Below are 10117 nucleotides of genomic sequence, written 5' to 3' on the forward strand. Positions count from 1 at the left end.
CCACCCTGGTAAGGATAGAGACGAGGGCAGCTGCTCTCATAGCAAGGACAAGGAGGAAGCCGTTCCACGCGATCGGCCCCGACACTTCCAAAAAATCCTGGTGACAATCAAGAGGAAGGCCGATTCCGGCAATCGGCCCGTATTATCCGTACCACACGCTCTCCCTGTATTTGGTGTCGACCTCACAGGTGACGGAAAGCTAGGGTATGGGTTTACATCGGCTGATGGGCTAGAGGAAGTCGACATCGGTCCTGGGGATAAGCCGCGACCAACTTTTATCAGCAAGAAGTTAGATTCACATCTCAGGGGTCAGATGATAGCTCTGTTAAAAGAATACCCAGATTGCTTTGCATGGGATTACACAGAGATGCCTGGGTTAGACAGGAGCATCATTGAACATCGGCTCCCCCTTAAGAAAGGATTTCGGCCGTTCCAACAACGAGCACGTCAGATGAAGGCCGAAATTCTGGAAGAGGTCAAGAAAGAGATCGAGAAGATGTTGGCCGCCGGGTTCATCAGGCCATGTAGGTATGCTGAATGGATCTCCAGTATCGTTCCTGTAGAGAAGAAGGACGGCCGATGGCGTGTGGCCATCGATTTCCGAGATCTCAACAGAGCCACTCCAAAAGATGAGTATCCGATGCCGGTGGCAGAAACGTTGATCAATGGAGCTGCTGGCCACAAGGTGTTGAGCTTCTTGGATGGCAACGCCGGCTATAACCAAATCTTCATGGCTCCAGAAGATATACACAAGACCGCATTCAGAGTACCAGGGGCAGTAGGCTTGTTTGAATATGTAGTCATGACCTTTGGGTTGAAGAATGCTGGTGCAACGTACCAACGAGCCATGAATTATATATTTCACGATCTGATCGGCAAGTTGGTGGAAATCTACATCGACGACGTGGTAGTCAAATCTGTCTCCATGGAGGGACACTTGGATGATTTACGACGCATCTTAGACCGAACTCGGAAGTTCGGACTGAGAATGAATCCGAAGAAGTGTGCTTTTGGTGTGACGGCTGGTCAGTTCCTAGGTTTTCTGGTTCATGAACGGGGAATTGAGATCGGCCTGAAAAGTCAAGAGGCAGTGCGTACCATGCAGCCGCCCACCACGAAGAAGGAGCTCCAACGTCTCATCGGCAAGATCAATTTTGTCCGACGATTTATCTCTAATCTGTCAGGACGAATCGAGCCGTTCATAGCACTGGTGAAAATTAAATCTGATGACGAGTTTCACCGGGGGCGCAATGAGCAGGCGTTTGATGATATTAAGAGGTATCTGACAACGCCGCCTGTGCTAGTTCCGCCCCAACAAGACAGGCCGTTCTATATCTACTTGTCAGTAGCTGACACGTCCATCGCTTCGGTGGTGGTGCAACTCTATGAGGGCGTTGAAAAGGTCGTTTTCTACCTCAGCAGAAGGATGTTGGACGCGGAGACAAGGTATCCTGAGGTCGAGAAGCTTTGCCTTTGCCTGTTCTTCACCTGCACCAAGCTTCATCACATCCTTTTGACGGCAGAGATCATCGTCATATGCAAGTCAGACATTCTCAAGCACATGCTATCGGCCCCTGTTTTGAAAGGCCGACTTGGTAAGTGGATGTTTGCGTTGTCGGAGTTCGATCTTCGGTATCAGCCTGCGAAAGCAGTCAAGGGACAAGCGCTGGCCGATCTTATAGCTGAACGGATCAATACCAATATAGCAGCACTATCTATACGTGCATGGGCTATGTTCTTCGATGGATCGGCTTGTGAGGATGGTTGTGGCATCGGCATTCTGCTCGTGTCGCCTCGGGGGGCAACATACTCCTTTTCCATCAGACTATCTACCCCTTGCACCAACAATGTCACTGAATATGAGGCAGTGCGTAAGGGAATGGAGTTGCTGCTGGAAGTCGGGGCAGAAGCAGTAGAGCTTTTTGGAGACTCAAAGTTGGTGATTAACCAGCTCACGGATGAATATAAGTGCGAGAGTGAATCGCTTTTCCCATATTGGATGGAGTGCCGTGAGTTGATGACACAGTTTCGGTACATCAACTTTAATTGGGTCCCAAGATCCCAAAACACCGAGGCCAACGATCTCGCTCAAATGGCGTCAGGCTATAAGGACATATCAGACGGGTCAGAAGTTCAGGTGCAGTTCTTGGAACAGGATGATTGGAGAGCCGAAATCTTCAATTACTTAAAAGATTCGGCTCGGGGGGCACCTAAACGGATAAGATACAAGGCCATGAAGTATGCCCTCATAGGAGACGACATGTTCTACATGACGTTGGAAGGGTTACTACTCAAGTGCTTGGGACCAACTGAGTCTAATCGGCTCTTACATGAGGTGCATGAAGGCGCCTGTGGAACTCACCAGTCGGCTCATAAGATGAAGTGGCTAATTAGGCGATCAGGGTTTTATTGGCCCACCATGCTTGAAGATTGCTTCAAGTACTACAAGGGGTGCCAAGCGTGCCAGATGTTCGGGAAGATTCAGATGGTACCCGCATCAGCAATGAACCCTATCATCAAGCCTTGGCCGTTTCGAGGGTGGGGCATGGATATGATCGGCAAAATCCATCCGGCGTCGAGTAAAAAACATGAATGGATTTTGGTTATTACAGATTACTTCACCAAGTGGGTGGAGGCCGTCCCTATGAAGAAGGTGAAATCAGAAGATGTGATCAAATTTGTGAAAGAACACGTCATTCATAGGTTCGGGATTCCCCAAACTATCACGACCGATGGAGGTTCGGTCTTTATTTCTAAAGAATTCAGAAAGTTCTGTGATGACATGGGGATTAAGCTGATCCGATCATCTCCATACTATGCTCAAGCCAACGGGCAAGCTGAAGCGTCCAATCAGAGCCTGATCAAGCTGATCAAGAGAAAAATTGACGAGAACCCTAGGGATTGGCATGAAACGTTATCAAAAGCTTTGTGGGCCTACCGCATGTCATGCCATGGAGCTATAAAAACTTCGCCATACCAGCTCGTCTATGGACAGGAAGCCGTATTACCTTGGGAGATTACGGCTGGATCAAGACGTGTCACGTTTCAGAATGATCTAACAGCTGAAGAATATGCAGCTTTGATGAGTGACACTATTGAGGATGCAACAGAACTTAGACTTTGGTCGTTGGAGAAGATTAAAAAGAACAAAGCCAGGGTAGCTCGGACATACAATAAGAAGGTGAGACCAAAGGAGTTTCAAGTTGGTGATCTAGTATGGGAAGCCGTGTTGCCACTAGGAACCAGGGATAAAACATATGGCAAATGGTCTCCTAATTGGCACGGTCCTTACAAAGTCATCCAGGTTCTGAAGGGCAATGCCTACATGCTTGAACAGTTGGATGGTGCGAAGTTCCCAGTGGCCGTCAATGGCCAACATCTCAAGAAGTATTTCCCAAGCATGTGGGATGATGGGCAGTGAGGTATGGAGGCCGATTTTAAATCGGCCAGTTATTTCCCAAGCATGTGGGATGATGGGCAGTGAGGTATGGAGGCCGATTCTAAATCGGCCAGTAAAAAAAATCACAGCCGATGCACAGACATCGACTTGAGAAAACATGCGGAGACAACAGTATGCGAGTATAGCCGATGCACGGGCATCGACTTCAGAATAATAAAGCCGATGCATTGCTATCGACTCTAGAGGAACAAACTCAGTTAAGCAGGTTAACAGATCGGTTTCAGACCAGAAGTCATGCTATTTGGGATGAATCTCCTAGTGGGGTTGCTGAGGAGTTTAATCTGCGTTTATAGTACAAGCCGATGCCCTGCCATCGGCTCTCTGTACAGCAACTTCGTTCGACGATCGGCAAAGTTGACAAGAAAGCAAAATTAATTGGGGAATATTTTCTTCATTAATAGTGGGATTTCTTACAAAGAAAGAGCCGATTGCTCAGGAAAGAAAGAACAAAGCCGACTACTACTACTAGTCCCTAATCTAAGGGCCGTTGCTGCCCTCGTCGTCGTCATCGCTGCCGCCGGCGTAGCTACTGATGGGCTCCTCATCGTTGCTCCCGTAGCCTTCTACGGGAGCCTCGTCTTCCTCATCGTCGTCATCGCTGTCGTCGTCCCACCAGGCGTGGAAGCGCTTCGCCGGTGGGTAACCTTCGAGGGAGTCGTCGTCGTCCTCCTTCGCCTCTTCCTCGGAGGAGGTGAAATCGTCCCAGGAGAAGCGGTCGTCCTCACTCTCCGCCTCCTCCTCCCCGTCGACGAGGAATTGAAGGTCGCCCTCTCCGTCAGTCAAGGATTTGTCATCCTCGGACCAGATGGAGGAATTGTGTTCCTCCTTGTCCCACGTCGTTGGGGCGAGGATGTCATGCGCCGCCAACGAGCCCCACTCTGGCGTCGGCTCACGGAAGGGAGATGATACGTAGGAGGGGTTCGAGGAGGCAGAAGAGGAGGAGGAGGAAGAAGACATGGCTATGGAGGAATGGGGGTTTTTTGCCGATGGCTAGTACAGAGCAGGAGGGTGAAGGGGCGAACTGCTCGACGCGGTTAAATAATGGAGCCTAGTGGAGATTTAATGCCATTGCAGTTTCCGAGGAAGTGATGCTAAAGCTATCAAATCTTACAGAGAAGTTGAGAAGGCAAGGCATCATGATGAAGAATATTGCGACGGTTCTGCTCTGCCACGACATGACCCGACGAAGAAAAGCAGAGTGATTTTGGAATTATCAATTCCAAATCCAGGGGGGCATGTGTTATCACCAGAATTTGACCGGATCAGAGGTGGGCCGCGATCAAGATGGGCTTGAAGAATATACATGGAAGAACATACGTGAATCGGCCTTATATGCAAAGTTTGGGCTAGTTTGCCCGTGTATCTGTAATATAGTAGGATATGTGTTGATTAGTTAGAGTTTGGCTCGTGCACGGTTGGGATTATTCTCACGATAGAAAGTCTACGGACTATAAATATGTATCTAGGGTTTATGAAATAAACAACAATCACGTTCACCACAAACCAATCTAGGCGCATCGCCAACTCCCTTGTCTCGAGGGTTTCTTCCGGTAAGCATCATGCTGCCTAGATCGCATCTTGCGATCTAGGCAGTACAAGTTTATCCGTTGTTCATGCGTTGCTCGTACTGAAGTCTTTTTGATGGCGAGCAACGTAGTTATCTTAGATGTGTTAGGGTTAGCATTGTTCTTCGTATCATATGCTGTCGTCGTGCAACCCTTAGACATCTAGCCGCCCTTACACCTATCTTAGGTGTAGGGGCGGCACCCCGCTTGATCATTATTTAGTAGATCCGATCCGTTATGGTTGCTCCTTGTTCTTCAAGGATTAGTTTAATATCTGCATAGTTAGGCCTTACAAAGGGTTGAAGGATCCAGTGGCACGTAGGGTGTAGTTTGCTGGCCCTAGACAGGATGTTCCGAGGATCAACTTCGTGTTGGTTTTTAGGCCTTGTCTAGGATTGGTTTACGATCACCGTGCGTGGCCGCGAGGCTCAATCACGAGTAGGATGTTCCGATTATGTGGTGAAAACCCTAAATCGTAGTAGGTCGTTTTAGCTTTATTCTGATCAAGCAGGACCACCATATATTCGTACACCTCGTGCGAATCATGGGTGGATCGGCTCTTTGAGCCGATTCACAGGACAACCTGAGAGCCGATCGAGGCTCGTATTTAATGTTTACGTGTATGCCATGCAGGAAACTAAGCGAGGCACATCCATCACCTTCACGACCGGGTATAGGTCGGGTGGCACGCCCTGCACGGCATCGGACGTGCGTGCCGAATCTTTGCGGGCCGTCGCTCAGAGGGACCAGGGGCAGCCGCAGTCCTGGGAGCCTCCCGGCTCTACTGTGTTGCCCGTCGCTGCTCGCCGGTGGGTTTCTGACCGCAACACAAGCTTGATAATGTTGGTGGGGGATTTTGTTCGGTGCATCCTTCTAGTGTAGTTGCAAACGCACAAGAAGTTGCCGTGAATGCTTCGAGATTTGATGAAGGCGCTTTGAGACTTCGAGATGAGATTGTTCATGGAGGTGCAAGTCCTATGGACATCATTTTTGTAATAATCTTTGCCATCGCGTGGATCAAACTAATTAGACAAAGTCCGAGAAAGCCTCGACACCATTTTCTTTTGGCAAGAGTGCAATATTTGCGGTGTTGAGCCGATGGAAATTCTCCGCATGAAGGTTCTAGAATAGATGAAGCATCCTCATAACATCAAATTTGATAGGCGGCCAACAAGATTTAGAAGGGACCCATAAAGCGATGCATCCTGGGCGGATGTTTTTTGGGAAATACTTGAAATCAGTCGACCGATTGAGGGGAAAAGATCGGTCACTTGTCGTGCACGCCATTCTTTCCCGTGGTCCCGGTCTGCGCAAGTGACTGGCTCCCTTCCCGCCTACTGCTAGTAACTGCCTTTTCTACTCTGTGTTAATGCGTCCCAAGTAGTGGTCTATTGGACCTGTAGGCATATGGCTGGTAGTCCATGTCCGCATCTTTTTGACTTTTCCAATCGTGTAGCTAGCTTGTACAGTTCTACTACTAGTACTAGCTTGCTAATTTTGTCTTCTATAATCATGCTACTAGCTAAGATTATACGCCAAAATTATACTGTTAAAATAGTTGGGGATTTTGTTACAATTAATCTGTAGCAACCATTGCTACAAAAATATTACTTTTTTGTTGTAATAATTTGTGATTTTGTGGAAGTTGTTGAGGATTTTTGTAGTAAATAAACCTACAGCAAAAAAATGTTGTTTAACAACTTATTTTTATATGCGGGGTGATGCTTTTTTTTGTTGTAATTGTATATATGTTTTATACACGGGGCGATGATTTTTTGTTGTAACTGCATATATATTTTATACGCTGGGTGATGTTTTTTTGTTGTAATAATATATATTTTCTATACGCGGGGTGATAATTTGTTGTTGTAATAGTATATATATTTTATATGCGGGGTGATGATTTTTTTTGTTGTAATGATATATATTTTCTATACGTGGGGTGATGCTTTTTTTGTTGTAATATTTTTATACTTTTTATACACGGGTGATGATTTTTTGTTGTTGTAATAGTATTTTTTGAAGTGTGGTGATGTTTTTTTGTTGTAATAGTATATTTTTTTTATACGTGGGGTGATAATTGTTTTGTTGTAATACTCTCTTCCCTAAGAAAACTGCTCGTAAAACTGTTATTGAAAAATAAGTAATATAAGGGTGATTTCCTACAATTTCACCTGAAATTTATTATGCAATATGAATCAAAAGTTGTATACTACAGTGTAAATTTTTTACAATCTAGTGCATGCACCCGTTAGCTAGCCTGCGGAAGCTACCATTGTGCCAGGCATGCAACAGTTACAGGATTCGGTACGCACACGCAGTCCCAATGGGGGATTCGGTACGCACGCTCGTTTGCTGTTGAACTCCCATGCCGATTCGGAGTGTGCGAGATCAGGACGGGTTGGGACTTCCGGTTCCCACTTCGCACACGCTCGCACGGCGACGGCGGCATTCATCAGCAACAGCACCCATCTCGTCCCGGCCGGGCACACAACACACAGCACACATCACATCTTGGCATGACAGAACCAATTCAAGCAAAATTTGTGTTCTTCATAATTAAACTACTCAAAGAGCGGGCGCTACTGCGGGATCAGACACACGGATCAACACTTTCACACTGATTTCATGATAGGAGTACTTACTACACATACATGCATGCGCGGATATACGACCATAACGAAGCTAGCACACCGCTAAATGACGATCCACTGGTCAACATTTGCATCACCAATCCACTACTAGCTAGCTACTACAGTACTGAACTGTGGTAGCACCAAATCGCTAACCCACAGGATCTTGTAACTAGGCTTGTCGGCGTACGATCGTCGATCACCAAATAAACGCCGCGGCGGCAGCAAGGGTGGCGGCAGCGGCACCGGAGACCCTCCAGTCGAGGCCGCGGCCACGCGGTGCAGCTGCGGAGCTATGATTGTGGTGGTGGTAGTAGCGGTAGTGGTGGTGGTGGCTCGACCTCTTTGACTGGACGACCATGCCGTCGCCTCTCCCGCCACCGTGGCCGAATCCCGCACCACCGTTCCCGACGCGGCAGCTAGCGCCCTGGAGGAGCGCGGCCAGGCAGAGCAGCGCCAGCAGCAGCGCGCACTGCTTCCTTGCCCTGGCCCTCATGGTCGATATCGCTCGTCTTCTCCTAGAGAACTGTGGCAATGCCTAGCTAGCTCCTCCGTCGATCTCGCTCGTCTTCTCCTCCTCCCGGTGCTGGTGTGCTGGTGAATGCGCTGCGCGCCCGCTTATGATTAACTGAACTAGAGGTGGAGGAAGGACCCGAGAAACTTCCATCGGCGTGCTGTTGAGTTTCGCCTCGACGCGCATATATACACGGCTAGCCGAAACCTAATCCAACTGGACTCCAACTCCTAAACTAGCTCACGGCAGAGACACTTTCAAACATATATTTTTGCGAACATGATAGGACTTGCACAGCTAACTAACACGAAACCGACTTGGACTAGGACTCACTACGCCTCGAACTAGCATATCAAGCCAGCGAATCCACACGGCACTAGGTCTAGCAGGCCATATGCATGTGGACACTTTCCTAAATAAAACTAAAATCCTAGTAATTAACTTAACATTAACTCTAAAAATCTTCTCCTAATTTTGACTCGGTCATCCTCTTGTGCCCCTTTCAATCTTTTCTCCGCGGGCTTCACATCACTTCTTCTTCATCTTCATCGTTATGTCCGTACATTTAGAAACACACAGTGCACCTCCTTAGCTCTGCTATGTTGTGCCACTGCTATTGATCGGCCTCCCACACTCGGTTCGCACATATATGCCAGCGTTATTGCGGTTCCGACACTCGGTTCGCACTATAGTCCTCTACTCTTCTTTTACTTGCCTACAATAGCCTATCTTTCTACTGCCGCACATCTCCTTGCTTTACGGTAGTTTTTCCTACCACCGTTCGCATTCGGTATCGCATCGAACCCATGCTGGCCACAACCAGAACGCTCCACGAGGACATAGACACAACTTAGAAAACATCGTGCACACCCCCAAACACTTGACGCGCTTCAACTGCAACTTATCTCAACGGAGACAAGCACTTGAACACAACAACGACTTACATAGACGACGACGCTGACTCGGCATGCAAACTTGCACGCCCATGACTCCTTGCCTCATCTAACTCCCGTGAAGACGGCTCCAGCTCTTCCATGAACGATCATCCACACCTCCAGCTCTTTGCTAGCAACAACTCCCCGCCATCTCCTCCGTGTCGCTCCACCGAACCGCGAGGCGCTAGTATGGGTTGCCACCGGGGCAAGGGTGGATTCAAATCTTGAACCTCATGACTAGGTCTAGTAAGTCATGCACGTGGACACTTTCCTAAATCAAACTAAAACACTAATAAATTCAGACTACGGTATGTTAGAGTGTAATGACCAACCATCTCTCTTAGTTGGGACTTTTGGTTTAATTGGCTAGTGCAACAATCTTTCATGATATCAGAGCCAAGAGGTCTTAAGTTCAAGATCCTGCTCATGCAGTATTAAAAACAAAAGAAAAAAAGATTTTGCGATCTGCACCGAACCCACACTAAGGACTAAAATAGCCTAGACGTGTGCCTAGTCTATTTTCATCAGTTCGGGCTTTTGGGTCAATTGGCTAGTGCAGCAATCTTTCAGGTTCCAATATTTTCCAATATGGTATCAGAGCGGTTAGCCTCACGGTGCCGATCCTAGTCCACCCAGCACTTATGCATCGCGCCGCCCCTGGGGAGATCTCTCCTTGGGGGCACGGCACCCGATTTTGATCAAACGATCAGATCGGTTCTTTAGACTAGATTAGATCTAAATTTTCAAATTCCCAATTTTCCCAATTCCTAGGTTAGATCTAATTAGCCAAATAAATTCCCAATTTTCCCAATTCTTAGTTCGGACTAATGGGTGAATTGGTTAGGTGCATACAACTTGAAACCAGAGGACGAGGGTTTAATACCCAACAAAAGCAATAAAAAAGAGAATATTGCGACCTACCCCCATTCCCGTTGCGCATGTCAAGACTCCTAAAAAAGAGCATAGACGTGAGTGGGAGTGTTAGAGTGTAATGACCAACCCTCTCTCTT

Source organism: Lolium perenne, chromosome 1 (assembly GCF_019359855.2).
Source record: "Lolium perenne isolate Kyuss_39 chromosome 1, Kyuss_2.0, whole genome shotgun sequence".
In the NCBI taxonomy this organism is placed as follows: domain Eukaryota; kingdom Viridiplantae; phylum Streptophyta; class Magnoliopsida; order Poales; family Poaceae; genus Lolium; species Lolium perenne.